This window comes from Gouania willdenowi, chromosome 22 (genome assembly GCF_900634775.1).
Source record: "Gouania willdenowi chromosome 22, fGouWil2.1, whole genome shotgun sequence".
Taxonomy (NCBI): Eukaryota; Metazoa; Chordata; class Actinopteri; order Blenniiformes; family Gobiesocidae; genus Gouania; species Gouania willdenowi.
Window position 1 is genome coordinate 20,675,674 of NC_041065.1, and position 21,478 is coordinate 20,697,151.

Consider the following 21,478-nt stretch of genomic DNA (forward strand, 5'->3'; position numbering starts at 1 on the left):
ATTAAAATGTATTTTAGCACAGGAAACCTTTCCATTACCACTTTGCTAATATTAGCTAGCTCTTGGCTAGCATGACTCAATGACTGATGAGATCCTTTCTTATAAACTAGGTAAACTGGCAAAGGCAACATCACAAATCTTCCCTGAATGAACTTATTCAGGGATTTAAACTTCTTTTTAAGCACAATATTGATGACTCAGTTCTTTACAGGTAAAAATATGTAAAGCTTGTTAAAGGGAAACGTGTCTGAGAAGGCCTTAAGTCAGGGGTCACCAACCTTTCTGAAACTGTGAGCTACTCCATTGGTATTGAAGAGTCTGAAGGGCTACTAGTTAGAAAATCACTTCTTAAATACTAAATATTCACTGTTTCACTTTAATTAGAGGGTAAGATAATAAGGAAGATTAGCAATAACTTAACTTTCTCCTAATTCATGCAATTGTTTCATTACATTTCATCCAAATGTATCATCTTCCTATTTTAACAGCCACTTAATAACAACTTTTACCTAATCGTATGACATGTAACATTTGTAAAATGTAACAATTGTTATTTTATGAAAATCAAAATGAGTTTGAATCCTGGAAAGTAAATCAGATTTTAAATGGAGCTCATTGGTGACTAGAGCTCCTGAGGGAACCTCACATGATCCATACGGGCTCCCTGGTGCCCACGGGCCCCGTGTTGGTGACCACTGCCATAAGTCTTTTAAATAATCAGGTTAATCTTACTGCTGTGATCTAAACCTGTAAATGAGGTGTAATGTGTCTTAGCTTCCACAGCTTTCATTCACTTTCACACCAGTGCAGGTTTCCCTAAGTTTACATTATTTCTGTACTTCCCTGCTTTCATAACCCTCTTATTTATGTATAATATATATCATCAGAGTCCAAATCCTTTATATTGTCACTAAGCACATGCCACATACACACAATGACATTGTGGTTGGACGGCTCAGCTTCCAGGAAATAAAAAACACAATTTAGAAAAAAATAAAAAGACAGTAGGAAAAAAAAAGTCAGAAATAGTCATAAAGTATGAAGACAATATTTAAATATAAACCTTTCAAAAGGTAGAAGCAGTACAGCCAAGATGGCTTTGTACTGAGTGTGCAGAGCAAAGTGTGTGTGTGTGTGTGTGTGTGTGGGTGAAAATAGTTTAGAAATACTAATTCACTTCTCCAAGCTCAATGTCGTTTGCTTGGTGTTCCTCATTGGTTGTCTTCACAGACGTGTAGTATCTTTTGAACATGGAGCATCTATGTGACACAATATATGTTGGTTAATTCTAAGAAAAACAAATGCAAGTACTTTCATGTCTCAACATGATGAAAAATTTACCCGATTTCCGGTCCCATCCATAGAAGCACAACAATGGCAACAATGACCACCACCACAAGTCCAATGGGCAAGAGGAGAAATAGACGGTTTCCTGAAAACAAGTTTTCCAGGTAAATACCACGAGGTAAATACTTGATGAACCACATATTAGAAAAGTTGTTTTTGCTCAAATGCAGCAACTTTAAGTATAAATGTAGTCGATCAGAATCTTTATGCCACGCGATGTAAAGTGTTGCAGTCTATGACTCAATTGTCACCACTGCCACTTAATTACCTCTAACATTGAAAGATTTGGTTGAAAATCAACTTTTCTTCTTAGATTTCTTTTTCTTAAATGAACCTAAATTTAAAACAATACACAACCAACAGTGAATAATAAAGCTTCGTTAGTAATTTGTGTAAGAAATGTCTTTCGTCATTCATATCATAGCCTCAAACACATGTAATAATCATTTATGAGTCATCGTCACTTTAGAGATTTCAGCCAATCAGCGTTTGCATATGTCGTCACCTCAGGATTACTCTTGTTATTGCCGCTCAAAAAAAAAAACTTTCATTACTCTTGACTTACTTTGATCCACTGTGGAGGAAGTGGGTTTGATGCTTTGATCCACAGTGGAGGGAGTTGTTTCACTACAGCTGACTGTAAAAGAAAAGACAATTTTCATATTTAAATTGTGAGGAGCAATCGTTCACTTCAGCAGAATAAACAGTAACAAAGGCAGAAATGCAAAGAAGAGCCAAATACTCACTGTTACAGTGTACTTCATATAGAATCCCCTAAGACACCAGACAACAGAATAAAATGTTAACGGGTGAGAAACATTTCACACAGCTCTTTGTTTTACTGAATAATAAATAATAAATACCTCTGAGTTGCAGGCGCACGTGATGCCAATATATGTGAAACACATCGTGGTTGTGAGTCCATTGATGGTAATATCTATCACGTAAGGGAGTTTGTTTCCGTTCAGGTTGGCGATATTAGTGGCCTGAAATAAAGGTAAACACTTTAAGTGTTAAACATGTCATATAACATATTAACTTAATCTCTTAATAATACAATCTATCATAATTTATGATGATATTAAATACAATTTTAATCACGGAACAATGTTTCTAAAGGTGTATGTGATGCATATTAATGATTCATAATCAACATTTCTAAGACACACATTCATCATTTTTTAAATTAAATACATGACTTACGTTTTCAAGTTCGTATGAAACATCACAGTCGGTGGGTGGGGCATTCAAAACCCGATCTGGGTCTGACAACGGGTAGTGTGTGAGACCATCCTTCTGATAGGGATGGCAAGATGGTTTACATTGTACTACTATTATAATTAGTAGAGAAAGACAATCTGTAAATAAAGGCACACGGTACATTTGTATGTTAGATCTATGATAACAACAGAAGATTCTATCTGAGTACAATATGCAGACTGTAGGAATGGCACATGGCACTTTTTAAATAAGAATAACTTGATGAATTTTCTACTGATTTTCAACAGTTTGGTTTGTTATAAAAGTCAGAGGTGTCGTTATTATAACACTGCACTTATAGTTAATTATGTTAGACTTCAGGTCAAAAGTTTGGGATCACCTACTTATTTCCCCATTGGACTTCAAATAAGTATAAAGAACACACGCACGCACACGGTATTTATGTCACATCACTACATGAGCTACTAAAACTTAGAATACAGAATGGCAACATGATCTTTTTTCATTTTAATTAAATATTAATTGTAATTATTACATGTTTCGTTTAAACAATCAACGATTAAAAAATATTGTATTATATGAGTAATATTTTATAAATGTGATATTTATTTGCAATAAAAAAAAAAAAAAAAATACGTACAAGACTTCAAGGTTTCCCTTTACGAACGTCATCACCCCCCCACCCCACCCATCGCTCCGGAAAAGCTCATCAGATCTGAAACATCCACGTAACTGAAACGTGCTTGTAAATAAACATGTTCTTGGATATAAAGCAAAGGCTACAGTCTGGGATTCCCCGTTACTGAACAGATCCACTAAAATCTGAACGTATTCTCTGACTAAAAACTGCAGGTGACATGTTGTCAGAGTTACTTTCTGATACTTATTTGTGTCCTAACAATCACAATACCTGGATTCTGCAAAACGACTTGTATTAAAAAAAAAAATAAATAAATAAATTTTTAAAAAAAGTAAATAATTACAATATTGATCAACTTGTTTGTTAAATAAACAATTATCAAAACAAATATTAACATTATTTATTTATTGTTTTCACGTGTTCTACCGCATTAAAACGCTGGATCAACTTTCTCGTGCTGAGATAAACTCACTGATGACTCAAAGTTATTCAATTTCACACCAGTTCATTCAACCACAACCAAAGTCACAACTCTTTACAATGACTCTGAAGTTTGAATGGAACCTCGACACGAGAGCGTTTATTTCCTCCTTGACAATCAACTAAAAGTCATTATTAATAAATATACTCACAGCCAGCGACGGAGTTCATGTCTTTGTACCGTTGTAAGAACCAAATGAATCCGTCAGAAAAGTCCAATAATATATGTTTGCAAAGCCGGAGCAGCGAGAAACCAGCTCAACAAGATACATCAGCTCCACCGTCGCACGCGTTTTGTTTCACCCCCCCATAAAGTTTATATACACACATTGGTCCACGTCACGGGGGGCGTATCTGAACAATAAGATTCAGATATTTACAAAAATAATACAAATATAGAAATGTGATTTAGATATGTACAACAATCAAGCTGTGAAGTTACAGAGATAAATTATACAGTTTGATCGCCACAGGCAGGAATGATTTCCTGCCTGTGGCGATCTGTGGAGCACCGTGGTTGCATCAGCCTAGTGTCCTAGTTCCTAGTGTCGCTTTGGGGGGTTTGCTGGTATAACTCCTTTCGATACACGGCAACACAGGAAAGTTCTTTTTTGGAAAACGGGCGTTTATTGATGCCTCCTTCTTGCTTATACACACCATCCACGCCGTGAGAACTTAGAAAAATACAGTACAATACAGTACGTCAGACATTGTTTTGCATCAATAAACACTTTGAAAGAAATCAAATTACAAAAATACAATACCTCGTTGGCTGCTTGTAACAAAAGGAGGTTCTAACAGGGATTTGCTTGAAGTTTCACACAACTCAATGAACTAATTTAAATCTTTAGAGGAGCTGAAGACAACGTGCTCATACCTCCTCCTTTCAAACATGTTCTCCCCTCTTATCAGTCCGTGGGGGCGCAACATTACATCACTCGTTCCGCCGGAGCTCCGCAAAACAGAACCGAGCTCGGTGTTTGAGACCATGCGTGATAAACAATCGGTAAACAACAAAAAACAAACAGAGAGCAACTGATGCAGCGCGGAGACACGAGCTGCGTTCAGGAACGGCTCGGACAACGCGGCACCGTCAGAGGAGGAATTTACACTCACACATTTTGTAATGATATTTTATAACTTTGCTCATCATGAACTTAGTTATTGATATTTATTTATTCCACGTATTTAAAGCATTTATATGACATGTACCCTATTTAAAGTACTCTCCTTTTCAGCAGCAGTTACAGCTGGAGAGAAGCATGCTTTCATCAGCCCAGAATTCTCCCAGCTTCCTACCGCCTGCGTGTGTGTAGGTGCTGGTTTTACTTGTGACTAACTTAGAATAAAAGACAATTAGCAACACCCATGTCATCTTTCCTTGAGGCTGATCATTAAAGAACTGGGAAGGTAGAGGGAACAAAAACCTTACAGTCCACATACTAGTTTAATGTTTTTATTGTTGATTTTTAAACCCTGTTTAACATTGTAATGCTCTTATTGACTTCTAAACTGTTTCATGCTTTCTGATGCACATTCATTTGCTTTGCAACTTATTAAATATTTAATTATAGGTTTATTTTATTTTTCATACTTGCACATAGAAACTAAATCTGAACAAAAAGCCAGATAGATTTGTCCTACAATAACCCCAAGTGAGGCAGAAAGACTCAGACAACAGGAAGTTTTATTATGACTAAGAAACAAACGTGGACACATGAATAATGTTAAGCCTTTTAAGGACTGTCACTGCTGGGTTATGTTAGGAAATTTTCTTTATGATACAATCAAATCTAACGTGATGTGGGACAACGTACAAAAAACTTTAAATCTATGACTATGTTTGAACATGGTTAGAAATAACACACGTTGTGTTTAACTATTCAGATCTGTAATTTCTCAGCATTTAAACTTGTGTAAAAGTTTTACAAAATACCAACTGGTGTTAGATCTGATACTGCTAATGTGTACATACCTGTACATGTGACAATAAATTATAATCTAATAACCTTTAATCCTTAGAAAACTTCTTTTCATTTCTTAAGTGAGTGTTTTGGTAATTTGACTTCAGATTAAGTAGTGGCATCAGGTTATATTTCAAGTAGCGTTCACAGAGATAAACAAAAGAAAAGTGGAGGTAACATTTACTCTAAAACTGTCAGACCACAGGAGAACTAACCCAACCCTGTTTCCACAGGAACACAAGATAAACAACTGCTGTTTTCAGGCATCCATTTTATTGAAAAGTTACAGGTAATCAAAGTGAAACCAAAGACAAGATCTGTGTTACAAAAGTCTTTATCATAAATATTTTTTTGCAACATCTATGTATGTAATTATACATTTATACTGTTGCTTAATTGTGACCACCACCAGCCCTCCATAAGGAAGGATAAACTAGACTTTATTAGAAGGAAAAAAGGAAAAAAAAAAACTTATAAATAAGTAGGACACTGCAAACCACACTATATACACAGAGTTGACCATGTATTCACTACACATATACTGTGTGAGTAAATATATATGATATTATATATAGTTTACATACTTTTAAATAGGGATGTCCCAATTACCATTTTTGGCTCCTGGTCTGATTTTCATAAGCTTACGGTGCACCCGCTGCTTGTAAGAGTAACAATACTTTTATCTTCAAATACCTCTAATATTGGGTCAATAAAATCAACCCCAATCCAATCAGGACATCCCTACTTTAAAGGCTTTATCTCAATTATATATAAAGTTTATTTATTCATTAAAATGTAGTTTACACAACTCTCCGTTTCTAGTACAGGAAACCTTTCCATTACCACTTTGCTAATATTAGCTAGCTCCTGGCTAGCATGAATCAATGACTGATGAGATCCTTTCTTATAAACTAGGTAAACTGGCAAAGGCAGCATCACAAATCTTCCCTGAATGAACCTATTCAGGGATTTAAACTTCTTTTTAAGCACAATATTGATGACTCAGTTCTTCACAGGTAAAAATATGTAAAGCTTATTAAAGGGAAACATGTCTGAGAAGGCCTTAAGTCAGGGGTCACCAACCTTTCTGAAACTGTGAGCTACTCCATTGGTATTGAAGAGTCTGAAGGGCTACGAGTTAGAAAAGCACTTCTTAAATACTAAATATTCACTGTTTCACTTTAATTAGAGGGTAAGATAATAAGGAAGATTAGCAATAACTTAACTTTCTCCTAATTCATGCAATTGTTTCATTACATTTCATCCAAATGTATCATCTTCCTATTTTAACAGCCACTTAATAACAACTTTTACCTAATCGTATGACATGTAACATTTGTAAAATGTAACAATTTATTCATTTTATGAAAATCAAAATGAGTTTGAATCCTGGAAAGTAAATCAGATTTTAAATGGAGCTCATTGGTGACTAGAGCTCCTGAGGGAACCTCACATGATCCATACTGGCTCCCTGGTGCCCACGGGCCCCGTGTTGGTGACCCCTGCCATAAGTCTTGTAAACAATCAGGTTAATCTTACTGCTGTGATCTAAACCTGTAAATGGGGTGTAATGTGTCTTAGCTTCCACAGCTTTCATTCACTTTCACACCAGTGTAGGTTTCCCTAAGGGGAGTTTAAAAAGTCAGTAAGAAAAAGCTGGAAATAGTCAAAGTATGAACACAATATTTAAATATAAATATTACTATAGATGCATGTACAGTATTGTATCTAAAAATAAGCCATTTTAAATGTTTTTTTTTTTTTTTTTTAATGGGCCAAAATATTTTAGAAATACTCATTCCTAATTGACTTGTCCAAGCTCAATGTCCTTTGCTTGGGGTTCCTCGTTGGTTGTCTTCACAGACGTGTAGAATCTTAACATGGAGCATCTATGTGACACAATATATGTTGGTTAATTCTAAGAAAAACAAATGCAAGTATTTTCATGTCTCAACATAATGAAAAATTTACCTGATTTCCGTTCCCTTCCATAGACACACCAGAGCACCAAAGACAACAATGACCACCACCACAAGTCCAATGGGCAAGATGATCTTAAGCAGGAGATGGTTTCCTGAAAACAAGTTTTCCAGGTAAATACCACGAGGTAAATACTTGATGAACCACATATTAGAAAAGTTATTTTTGCTCAAATGCAGCAACTTTAAGTATAAATGTAGTCGATCAGAATCTTTATGTGTTCCAGTCTATGACTCAGTTGTCACCACTACCACTTAATCACCTCTAACATGAACTGTGTTAAATATCCAACATTTCTTGAAAACAAAAAAAATGAAAGATTTGGTTGAAAATCAACTTTTCTTTTTAGATTTATTTTGTCTTTGTGTTTTTTTGTTTTGTTTTTGTATTTTTAAATGAACCTCAATTTAAAACAATACACAACCAACAGTGAATAATAAAGCTTTGTTAGTAATTTGTGTAAGAAATGTCTTTCGTCATTCATATCACAGCCTCAAACACATGTAATATTCATTTATATGTGTCATCGTCATTTTGGAGATTTCAGCCAATCAGCGTTTGCATATGATGATGTCGTCACCTCAGGATTACTCATGTTATGACGATGTAATATCATCTGACAGTGAAATGAAACATCTTCAAACACACCCAGCTAATCTGGAATGCTTTATTTTCACTATGGCTGGAGTCAGTTCAGCTCATTCATAACAATGTACTGGTTATGACGGCTGCATTTTAACCATTACAATTAATGCTGTCAATAGATTACAAATATTGTGCGATTAATTAATTATGCCCTGTGATTAATTCATCTAATCTTTTTTAATCTCACATAAAAATTGCTGAGGAACATCCTCAACTTGAGGTATTTTCATTTAACTAACATTATTGTGGAAGATTCAAACATTTATGTATAACAAAGTGGCTTTATAAAGTCATGTATTGTTTGTTTTAACAGACTTGAACCATTTCCATTCATCTGTATGTGAGACCAGACCCAGGAGCTGCTGACACCTTTAGTTTAGACCAGAGGTCTGCAACCTGTGGCTCCGGAGCCTAATGTGGCTCTTTGACTCTTTTGCAATGGCTCCCAAAAGCTTTAAAAAACTATTGAAATAGTTTTTTTTTTTTTTTTTACAGATGCTATTAATGATTAATGACATAAAATCAAGATATAACAATTTGTTAACCTAAAATAAGTCACGTTGTGCAATGACTCAGCACCTTCCTACTTAATCTCCTGCCACATCTACAGACCATCAACTGTCTCAATACAATACAATTTAAATGTTTTAAAATATTAAATAAAATGCTCAGGAGCGTTCTCAAAGGTTTTTTTTTTTTTTTTTTTAAATCAAAATTTGATGTAAAGATGAAAAAAAGAGACTTTCATTACTCTTTCCTTACTTTGATCCACAGTGGAGGGAGTGGGTTTGATGCTTTGATCCACAGTGGAGGGAGTTGTTTCACTACAGCTGACTGTAAAAGAAAAGACAATTTTGATATTTAAATTGTGAGGAGAAATCGTTCACTTCAGCAATATAAACTGTAACAAAGGCAGAAATGCAAAGAAGAGCCAAATACTCACTGTTACAGTGTACTTCATATAGAATCCCCTAAGACACCAGACAACAGAATATAATGTTAACAGGTGAGAAACATTTCACACATCTCATTGTTTTACTGAATAATAAATATTAAATACCTTTAAGTTGCAGGTGCACGTGATGCCAATATATGTGAAACACATCGTGGTTGTGAGTCCATTGATGGTATGATTTCTCACGTAAGGGAGTTTGTTTCCATTCAGGTTGGCGATGTTAGTGCCCTGAAATAAAGGTAAACACTATCAGTGTTAAACATGTCATATAACATATTAACTTAATCTCTTAATAATACAATCTATCATAATTTATGATGATATTAAATAGAATTTTAATCACGGAACAATGTTTCTAAAGGTGTATGTGATGCATATTAATGATTCATAATCAACATTTCTAAGACATACATTCATCATTTTTTAAATTAAATATATAACTTACGTTTTCAAGTTCGTATGAAACATCACAGTCGGTGGGTGGGGCATTCAAAACCTGATCTGGGTCTGACAACAGGTAGTGTGTGAGACCATCCTTCTGATAGGGACGGCAAGATGGTGGCTGTGTACATTGTATTACTATTATACATAGTAGAGAAAGATAACCTGTAAATAAAGGCACACGGTACATTTGTATGTTAGGTCTATGATAACAACAGAAGATTCTATCTGAGTACAATATGCAGACTGTAGGAATGGCACATGCACTTTTTAAATAACAATAACTTGATTAATTTTCTACTGATTTTCAACAGTTTGGTTTGTTATAGAAGTCAGAGGTGTCGTTATTATAACACTGCACTTATGGTTAATTATGTTACACTTCAGGTCAAAAGTTTGGGATCACCTACTTATTTCCCCATTGGACTTCAAATAAGTATAAAGAACAGACGCACGCACACGGTATTTATGTCAAATCACTACATGAGCTACTAAAACTTAGAATACAGAATGGCAACATGATCTTTTTTCATTTTAATGAAATATTAATTGTAATTATTACATGTTTCGTTTAAACAATCAATGATTCAAAAATATTGTATTATATGAGTAATATTTTATAAATGTGATATTTATTTGCAAAAAAAAAAAAAAAAATACGTACAAGACTTCAAGGTTTCCCTTTACGAACGTCATCACCCCCCCACCCCACCCATCGCTCCGGAAAAGCTCATCAGATCTGAAACATCCACGTAACTGAAACGTGCTTGTAAATAAACATGTTCTTGGATATAAAGCAAAGGCTACAGTCTGGGATTCCCCGTTACTGAACAAATCCACTAAAATCTGAACGTATTCTCTGACTAAAAACTGCAGGTGACATGTTGTCAGAGTTACTTTCTGATACTTATTTGTGTCCTAACAATCACAATACCTGGATTCCGCAAAACGACTTGTATTAAAAATAAATAAATAAATAAATTTTAAAAAAAACATGTAAATAATTACAATATTTATCAACTTGTTTGTTAAATAAACAATGATCAAAACAAATATTAATATCATTTTATTGTTTTCACGTGTTCTACCGCATTAAAACGCTGGATCAACTTTCTCGTGCTGAGATAAACTCACTGATGACTCAAAGTTATTCAATTTCACACCAGTTCATTCAACCACAATCACAACTCTTTACAATGACTCTGAAGTTTGAATGGAACCTCGACACGAGAGCGTTTATTTCCTCCTTGTCAATCAACTAAAACTTATTATTAATAAATATACTCACAGCCAGCGACGAAGTTCATGTCTTTGCACCGTTGTAAGAACCAAATGAATCCGTCACAAAAGTCCAATAGTATATGTTTGCAAAGCCGGAGCAGCGAGAAACCAGCTCAACAAGATACAACCGCACAGTGTTGTTTCATCGGCGACCAGGCAGGTTTTATATATACACACACCTTGGGTCACGTCACGGCAAACAGACCGGAAATGCCGCAGGCGACTGTGGAGGCGGTAATATTACAGCTCTAAAATAATAATAATAATAATAATAATAATAATAATAATAATAATAATAATAATAATAATAATAATAATAATAATAATAATAATAATGGACGTAAATTAAAGTTTTATAGGATTCCAGTGGACACAAAATACATCACAATGTTTACAAACAATCAAAGGTAATACTTTATTTATCTCAGGGGGAAATGACTTACTTACTTTTGTGATTTTATCATCAATTAAATACTTCTATGAGCCAAGTAATCCCCTCCATAGAACATAAAACCTTTAAATAGCATTAAATACCATTAAATAGCCTAAATGCCAAATATAGTTGTTGAACTGACATTGATTTCACTGTATGGATATTAATATTCATACAATAACTGAGTTAGGGATTTCACACTGAATCTTAACACATTGTAACACAATCATTGGATACCGTGAAAATGTTGATATAAGTTGGGCGTCCTGACAACTGATGACGTAATAAATTTAAGAATGTGATTGTAATAAGATCTCTGGAACCTTGTGTGAACTGTTACGTCATGTTTGAGTGAATGCCGCCCCTGGTCCTGACGGCATCCCAGGGGCGGTGATTAAAGCATGTGCAGACCAACTGACAGGGATCCTCACCACACTCTTCAACCTCTCCCTGACACATGCCACCATCCCCACATGTCTGAAGGCCTCCACCATCGTCCCCATCCCCAAAAAACCTGCCATAGACAGCCTAAACGATTACAGACCGATTGCTCTGACGTCTGTAATCATGAAGTGCATGGAGCGATCAGTTTCTCAGCACATCAGAGACTGCCTCCCTCCCACCTTCGACCCACACCAGTTTGCCTACAGGGCAAACCGATCCACAGAGGACGCCATCGCCATCACACTTCACACAGCGCTGAGTCATCTGGAGAACAAGAAGAGCTATGTGAGGATGCTCTTCGTGGACTACAGCTCAGCGTTCAACACAATCATTCCGGACATCCTAATGACCAAACTGTTGAAATTACAGATACCTCTCCCCACCTGCAACTGGATTAAAAACTTCCTGACGAGCCGCCCACAGTCTGTCAGACTCGGCCCCCACCACTCCTCCACCATCACACTCAGCACCGGTTCCCCTCAAGGCTGCGTCTTGAGCCCTCTACTGTACGCCCTGTACACCTATGACTGCTCTTCAACTCACCCAACCAACCGCATTATTAAATATGCGGACGACACCACTGTGGTGGGACTCATCCGAGGCGAGGATGAGACAGCGTACAGGGCCGAGGTAGAGGAACTATCACGCTGGTGCTCAGCAAACAACCTGACCCTGAATATCCAGAAAACAAAAGAACTGATCATGGACTTCAGGAAGATCAGACAGGACCACACCCCCCTCCTCATAAATGGAGAACAGGTGGAGACTGTCACCACCTTCAGGTTTCTGGGCACCCACATCTCTGCTGACCACTCCTGGACTGTCAACATCAGGGCCCTAGTCAAGAAGGCTCAGCAGCGGCTACACTTCCTGCGTGTCCTCAGGAAGAACCATCTGGACACGAAGCTGCTGTTGGCCTTTTATCACTCCTCTGTGGAGAGCGTGCTGACATACTGTCTGGGTGTGTGGTACGCAGGCTCAACAGTCAAGGACAGGAAGGCGGTGCAGAGGGTCATTAACACTGCCCAAAAAATCATCGGCTGCCCTCTGCCCAGCCTGGAAAACATCGCCACATCCTGCTGCCTCAGGAGAACCAAGGCCATCACAGGAGACCCCTTACACCCTGCTCACCCCCTGTTCGACCTGCTGCCCTCTGGAAGACGCTACAGGTCAACAAAGTCCCACACATGCAGACTGACAAACAGCTTCTTCCCCTGGGCCATACGGACTGCAAACACCCATGGATACACACACACACACTCACTCAGGAACAATCTCCCATAACCCCCCCCCCCCCCACACACACACACACACACACACACACACACACACACACACACACATACACACACACTTTAGCACTAAACACTACAGCACTTTAAACTGTTATTTATTCTGTAAATTACTCACCGATGTCTCGTTTTAAAATTTTTATGCCGTGCGTTGGTTTTTTATCATCTTTGTACATATTCAATGCCTTGTTGTTGTTTTTGCTCCTGTCTTTTAATTCTATGCTCTGTGGTGTACTGTAGCTCTAAGCTTCTATTCTATTGTATTCTATTCTATTCTATTCCATTTATATAAAGTTTATTTAAAATGGAAAATGGAAAAATACAATGAAATGATCGTGACCCCAATTTGATATCGAGAATTTCTTCTCTTGTTTTTATAGAGTTAGTTTTTGATCATGTTTGTTATACTGCTCTACAAATAAATGGTACCCAGCATTAGTGACAAATACTGTATCTGAGTACTACTGCATTTTATTTTAACAAGATTTATATTTGACAAAGTGAACATACAGAATAGTTATTTTAAGATTGTGTGTTTTAATTTGAAAAAGAATAAAAATTAAAACATTTCAAAAATGTATTTTTAATCATTTATTTTTATTTACTTTTATCAGTTACTAGACATTTCAGGTGACCCTGTTTAAACTTCAGGCGACCCCACATGGAATCCCGACCCCAAGATTGGAAAACACTGCTCTAAGTGTTTTGATTGGCTCAGGCCTGTCAGACATGCTACTATTTAACAAAGGAAGTCATCACAGCAACCTGACTCTATGACTCAAAGATACAACTTTCCCTTGATATGTCCTATGGACTCAGACACATTTATTGTGTATATGATTATTATTTGCCTCCTTCTTTTCTCAGTAAAACATGAACTTATCACCAAAAAAAAACCAAAACAAAACATAAACTTATCACACGTGCCTTCTACTCTACTCTGTGCTGCTCTGGTATTTACATAGAGATAAGCTGTTGCATCATTTTACAGTGCAGACTGAAAAAGCCCCTTTTCATGCAGAATTCCAGAGTTAATTATTCCTGTTAGGGAGAGAATCATTTTTACCATCCAACTCAAGCCACCTTCCCTTGTCCACCTCAATAGGCTAAGAAGAATCAGCAGATAATAAACCCCACCCATGTTTCCATGGGAAAATAGTTTAAATGCAAGAATTTTTACCTGAGACTAATGACTAATGTTTTATGTTAGTGTTCAGACAAACAGAGAGGAAACTGATTGTAGGAAATCAAAGCTGAAAAGCAGCCAAGAGTAAACATTGTAAGATTTGCCCTACAGTCATCCCTGTTTATTAAAGGAGGAGTGAAAGACTGAATTGAAGTGAAAGTCCTTTGATTTTGAGAATTGGTCAATAGTCCCAATCCGATACTTAAGATAAAGAAGAGCAAAGAAACGGATCCAGGATGTCCCATAATTATTTCATTCACTTATTTTAAGATTCAACCCGAATCAAAGCACTTATGTGACGTAGCTTGATCAATCAAGCAATACATTAAAAAAAAAAAACTTTAAACTTTAGTGCAAGATTAAATAATATTAAATAAAAATGTCCAATATAAAAATGAATAGTTCCTCATCTTAAAATACCCAACACGCATGTTAACAAATAAAAGTGCCACAGTGCTGTAAAGTAAGGCCAGTAATGTGCTTAAACTGCACTCTTAATGCTTACTCTCCTCATTTAGTTTCACAAATTGAAATGTATGTTTTTCTTGATGAAAAGTATGAAAACTTCATTTTGTTGGCATTGCCGGTGCAGAGCATGTCAAACATTAGCTGCTTACCAAATAAAGTGTGTGAGATCTGCAGATAGAGGTAGATTTAGAACACACCTGCACTTCCTGCTGTAGGTGCTTGATATATAGGAAATACTGCAGTAGACTGACTTAGGATGGTCTATTCCAGGGGTTTCAAACTCATTTTAGTTCAGGGGCCAAATACGGAGCAGTTTAATCTCTTCTGGGCCACAGATTTTATGCAGGAAAACAAGAAATTTCAACATTATTGTGCCCTAGTTCATGCTTCTACGTATACATTAAATACAAAATACGTAAGAAACCGACAACTTTCTAGCAATAAGTGATAAATATCAGTCCCAACAGTATCTTCACTTTAAATTTCATAGATCTTGTGACCAGTTACTATTTAATTAAGGGAAATATTATGAAATAATTGGAGGAAAAATTAAAGATTGTGCAGAGCACACAAACATCTGTGCGTAGTGCACACACACACTAGCATCAGGCTAGATACCAGAGAGGCTAACGATACGTTTGGTCTCTTCCAAACAGAACAAATGTCTTCATTCACAAACGTCTGAGAACTTTGGTCTAACTCTCCACCTCTGCTCTGCGACCAAACAACAGACAGGGCTCCTCTTTTTGACTCAAGTTCTTCTTTATCATGTTCTACCAGTTCTGCAACTTCAGAGGTTTCTCATCTATTTGCACTGTAACCAGAGCGCTACTGTTTACCTTCACAGTGCAACATTGAAAAGGCTCCGCTCTGACGCGGCACAGCGTTCTGAACGTTGTGTAATCCATGTACCGGTACGGCGGTATATTAAAAATTTATATCATAATGAAAATATATACCGGTATTTGGTATGAACCGATATACCGCCCACCCCATAATGATAATAAATATACATATATATATTTGAGTCCTGATCAGGAGATAACGTCAGATTCCGATCGAGTCTGAAACCACGTGATAGGAATCGGGACATTCTTACCGCTAATGTGTACATACCTGTACATGTGATAATAAATTACGATCTAATAACCTTTAATCCTTAGAAAACTTTTTTTAATTTCTTAAGTGAGTGTTTTGGTAATTTGACTTCAGATTAAGTTGTGGCATCAGGTTACATTTCAAGTAGCGTTCACCGAGCAAAAAAAACAAACAAAAAATATCATCAAAAGTGGAGGTAATATTTACTCTAAAACGTCAGACCACAGGAGAACTAACCCAACCCTGTTTCCATGAGAACACAAGATAAACGACTGCTGTTTTTTCAGGCATCCATTTTATTGAAAAGTTACAGGTAATCAAAGTGAAGCCAAAGACAAGATCTGTGTTACAAAAGTCTTTATCATAAATGCCATGTTATACATACGATGAATCATTTTCATTAAATGATTTTTTTGCAACATCTATGTATGTAATTATACATTTATACTTTTGCTTAATTGTGACCACCACCAGCCCTCCATAAGGAAGGATAAACTAGACTTTATTAGAAGGAAAAAATAAAAATAAAACTTATAAATAAGTAGGACACTGCAAACCACACTATATGATACATCATCATCTAATCTTCACAGAGTTGAACATGTATTCACTACACATATACTGTGTGAGTAAATATATATATTATATATAGTTTACATACTTTTAAATAGGGATGTCCCAATTACCATTTTTGGCTCCTGGTCTGATTTTCATAAGCTTACGGTGCACCCGCTGCTTGTAAGAGTAACAATACTTTTATCTTCAAATACCTCTAATATTGGGTCAATAAAATCAACCCCAATCCAATCAGGACATCCCTACTTTAAAGGCTTTATCTCAATTATATATAAAGTTTATTTATTCATTAAAATGTAGTTTACACAACTCTCCGTTTCTATCACAGGAAACCTTTCCATTACCACTTTGCTAATATTAGCTAGCTCTTCACTAGCATGACTCAATGACTGATGAGATCCTTTCTTATAAACTAGGTAAACTGGCAAAGGCAGCGTCACAAATCTTCCCTGAATGAACCTATTCAGGAATTTAAACTTCTTTTTAAGCACAATATTGATGACTCAGGTCCTCACAGGTAAAAATATGTAAAGCTTATTAAAGGGAAACATGTCTGAGAAGGCCTTAAGTCAGGGGTCACCAACCTTTCTGAAACTGTGAGCTACTCCATTGGTATTGAAGAGTCTGAAGGGCTACTAGTTAGAAAAGCACTTCTTAAATACTAAATATTCACTGTTTCACTTTAATTAGAGGGTAAGATAATAAGGAAGATTAGCAATAACTTAACTTTCTCCTAATTCATGCAATTGTTTCATTACATTTCATCCAAATGTATCATCTTCCTATTTTAACAGCCACTTAATAACAACTTTTACCTAATCATATGACATGTAACATTTGTAAAATGTAACAATTGTTATTTTTTGAAAATCAAAATGAGTTTGAATCCTGGAAAGTAAATCAGATTTTAAATGGAGCTCATTGGTGACTAGAGCTCCTGAGGGAACCTCACATGATCCATACGGGCTCCCTGGTGCCCACGGGCCCCGTGTTGGTGACCACTGCCATAAGTCTTTTAAATAATCAGGTTAATCTTACTGCTGTGATCTAAACCTGTAAATGGGGTGTAATGTGTCTTAGCTTCCACAGCTTTCATTCACTTTCACACCAGTGCAGGTTTCCCTAAGTTTACATTATTTCTGTACTTCCCTGCTTTCATAACCCTCTTATTTATGTATAATATATATCATCAGAGTCTAAATCCTTTATATTGTCACTAAGCACATGCCACATACACACATGACATTGTGGTTGGCCGGCTCAGCTTCCAGGAAATAAAATACACAATTTAGAAAAAAATAAAAAGACAGTAGGAAAAAAAAAGTCAGAAATAGTCATAAAGTATGAAGACAATATTTAAATATAAACCTTTCAAAAGGTAGAAGCAGTACAGCCAAGATGGCTTTGTACTGAGTGTGCAGAGCACAGAGTGTGTGTGTGTGTGTGTGTGTGTGTGTGTGTGTGTGTGTGTGAAAATAGTTCAGAAATACTAATTCACTTCTCCAAGCTCAATGTCGTTTGCTTGGTGTTCCTCGTTGGTTGTCTTCACAGACGTGTAGAATCTTCTGAACATGGAGCATCTATGTGACACAATATATGTTGGTTAATTGTAAGAAAAATAAATGCAAATATTTTCATGTCTCAACATAATGAAAAATTTACCTGATTTCCTTTCCCTTGCATTGACGCACCAGAGCAACACAAAGAGAACAATGACCCCCACCACAAGTCCAATGGGAAAGAGGAGAAATAGACGGTTTCCTGAAAACAAGTTTTCCAGGTAAATACCACGAGGTAAATACTTGATGAACCACATATTAGAAAAGTTATTTTTGCTCAAATGCAGCAACTTTAAGTATAAATGTCGTCGATCAGAATCTTTATGTGTTCCAGTCTATGACTCAGTTGTCACCACTACCACTTAATTACCTCTAACATGAACTGCGTTAAATATCCAACATTTCTTGAAAACAAAAAAAATGAAAGATTTGGTTGAAAATCAACTTTTCTTTTTAGATTTATTTTGTTTTTGTGGTTTTTTGTTTTGTTTTTGTATTTTTAAATGAACCTCAATTTAAAACAATACACAACCAACAGTGAATAATAAAGCTTTGTTAGTAATTTGTGTAAAAAATATCTTTCGTCATTCATATCATAGCCTCAAACACATGTAATATTCATTTATGAGTCATCGTCATTTTGGAGATTTCAGCCAATCAGCGTTTGCATATGATGATGTCGTCACCTCAGGATTACTCTTGTTATTATATATCTGACACTCAGGTCAAACATTAGTTTTGTCATGTTATGACTATGTAATGTCATCAGACAATGAAATGAAACATCTTCAAACACACCCAGCTAATCTGGAACGCTTTATTTTCACTATGGCTGGAGTCAGTTCAGCTCATTCATAACAATGTACTGGTTCATTTTAATCATTATAATTTAACCATTACAATACAACTGGTTGTTAATGATTTACAACATGACTGCTCAGGTTGCTTTGTTGAATTAAGCTAGTGTGATTAAACCAAGATGTTTCTGATCAACACTGTTCAGCCAATCAGGCAACAGTTTTTAACTTCAATGAACCCTTTAAAGTCAGATTTTTACTGGTGAACTGGTTGGACATAAAATCACAATGAGAAAAATACTCATTAGGTTGGTGGTAGTAATTTTTCATCATTTCTGCATATTTAAACATTAATTTTGGGATTTGTGTGGTCCTTATTTTCAAGATAAACCACAGAGTAATCAAAGGGTGTGATCAGCTGATCTTCATCCCATTCTCAAAAGTTAAAAACCACTCTTCCATTTCATCAAAATGTAATGTAAAGATGGAAAAAACAAGACTTTCATTACTCTTTCCTTACTTTGATCCACAGTGGAGGGAGTGGGTTTGACGCTTTGATCCACAGTGGAGGGAGTGGGTTTGACGCTTTGATCCACAGTGGAGGGAGTGGGTTTGGGGCTTTGATCCACAGTGGAGGGAGTGGGTTTGGGGCTTTGATCCACAGTGGAGGGAGTGGGTTTGCGGCATTGATCCACAGTGGAGGGAGTTGTTTCACTACAGCTGACTGTAAAAGAAAAGACCATTTTGATATTTAAATTGTGAGGAGCAACCGTTCACTTCAGCAGAATAAACTGTAACAAAGGCAGAAAAGCAAAGAAGAGCCAAATACTCACTGTTACAGTGTACTACAGTTTCACTCCCCTAAGACACAAGACAACAGAATATAATGTTTGCAGGTGAGAAACCTTTCACACAGCTTTGTTTTACTGAATAATAAATACCTTTGAGATGGAGAACAACGTGACCCTAATATATGTAAAACACATCGTGGTTGTGAGTCCTTTGATGGTATGATTTCTCACGCAAGAGAGTTCATCTTCGTTCAGGTTGGCGATAACAGTGCACTGAAATAAAGGTAAACACTAAGTGTTAAACATGTCATATAACATATTAACTTCATCTCTTAATAATACAATCTATCATAATCTATGATGATATTAAATAGAATTTTAATCACAAAACAATGTTTCTAAAGGTGTATGTGCTGCGTTCAGTGCCAGCTATTTTCAGAATTTCTACCCCCCCCTCAGTGCCAGCCGTTTTTGATCATTTTTACTGATTTTTAAAGACCCACAGAATATTTTGTAATACGACAATCTGAATTCTGACACCAAATTCTGAAAGACTAATTAAATCTGCAGTTGAAGAGGCAAATACGACAAAAAATAAGTTCTGAAAAAATCTATTAGTGACTTTGAAGCATTTTTTTTTTTGGTTTTATGGACACCTCAACATTGGTTTCCTTCTATAAAACTACAAAAACAACACTGAGATGGCTAAATTATTATTATTTTGCTATCTGAGTCAGAGTTGAATGGATTTCTTACTGTATTTTGGCCTTCCTCCAAGTCTCCCCCCCCCCCCCCCCCCCCCCCCCCCCCGTCATTCCCCACACACGCAACTTCCTCCTCCTCCGAGTGTCACTGCTTACCCTGTTTTTTGATGGTTTTATCTCACCATCGCTACACACTTCCCATGAAACGTCCCAGTCGTTTGGTTGGGCAGCCAAAAACCCCTCTGGGTCTGAAAACGGGTAGTGTGTGAGACCATCCATCTGATAGGGATGGCAAGATGGTGGCTGTTGACATTGTACTACTATTATAAATAGTAGAGAAAGAAAACCTGCAAATAAAGGCACACAGTACATTTGTGTGTTAGGCAGTGTTGGGTACGTTACTTTAAAAAAGTAATTACTTACAGTTACTCACTACTTGATCCAATAAGTAACTGAGTTAGTAATCGAATTACTCTATAATAAAAGTAACTCATTACCAAGGAAAGTAACTATTTGTGTTACTGTTGCTAAAAAAGTTGCTATATGTCAAAGAATTCAGATTTTTTGTGAGTTGCTTACAACGAATGTGGACAAAGTCTTCTCTCCTGGATATAATGAACACTTCACATGTACGTTCTTGTTTTTGACCACAATTAATTTAAAGTAGTGTTTGTATCGCCACCTTAAAAATGCCAACTTTTCATCGGAATGCTCAACGCTCGCCATCTCTGCTGCGTCATCAAATCTGTAGTGGTTGTGTGTTTTTACACATGTGCTGGCACATGTGTAAAAACACAGGCTCTGATTGGCTACCATGAAACATGACGCCGCCTTAGCCAATCTTAACCCACCTCCTCACTACAGCTGCGTATGAAGCCAGGGGTGCTTTTGGATCACAGTTTATTCAATCAACACCCCACCATCGCTCCGGAAAACCTAATCAGATCTGACGCTAAAATCTCAGTTATTAATCTAACAGAACGTGAAACTGTGTCTCATCCTGCTGCTCTTTAGGAAGATAAACTCTGCGTCTCATTTTACAACGTATTTACACCAGTTCTTAGTTGTTTTTTTTTTGCCGGAACGTCTTCATTCATCCTTTCTCTTCTGAGTTGTTTCTGGGTTTTTGCCGCTGTCAGCACTAATCTCGCGAGAGCTGCCACCAAGCCAGGCCAT

At 36.4% G+C, this 21,478-nt stretch overlaps 1 long non-coding RNA gene across 1 annotated transcript; it reads right to left on the reverse strand.

Annotated features, from left to right (window-relative positions):
* Window positions 1-1,390: 1,390 nt before the first annotated feature.
* LOC114456147 (uncharacterized) lies at window positions 1,391-9,322 on the reverse strand. Its single transcript, XR_003672801.1, has 3 exons — window positions 9,221-9,322; window positions 9,040-9,111; window positions 1,391-1,432 (listed from the first exon to the last, which is right to left on the reverse strand). It is a non-coding gene; the product is annotated as an uncharacterized LOC114456147 (long non-coding RNA).
* Between the last annotated feature and the right edge of the window lie 12,156 nt (window positions 9,323-21,478).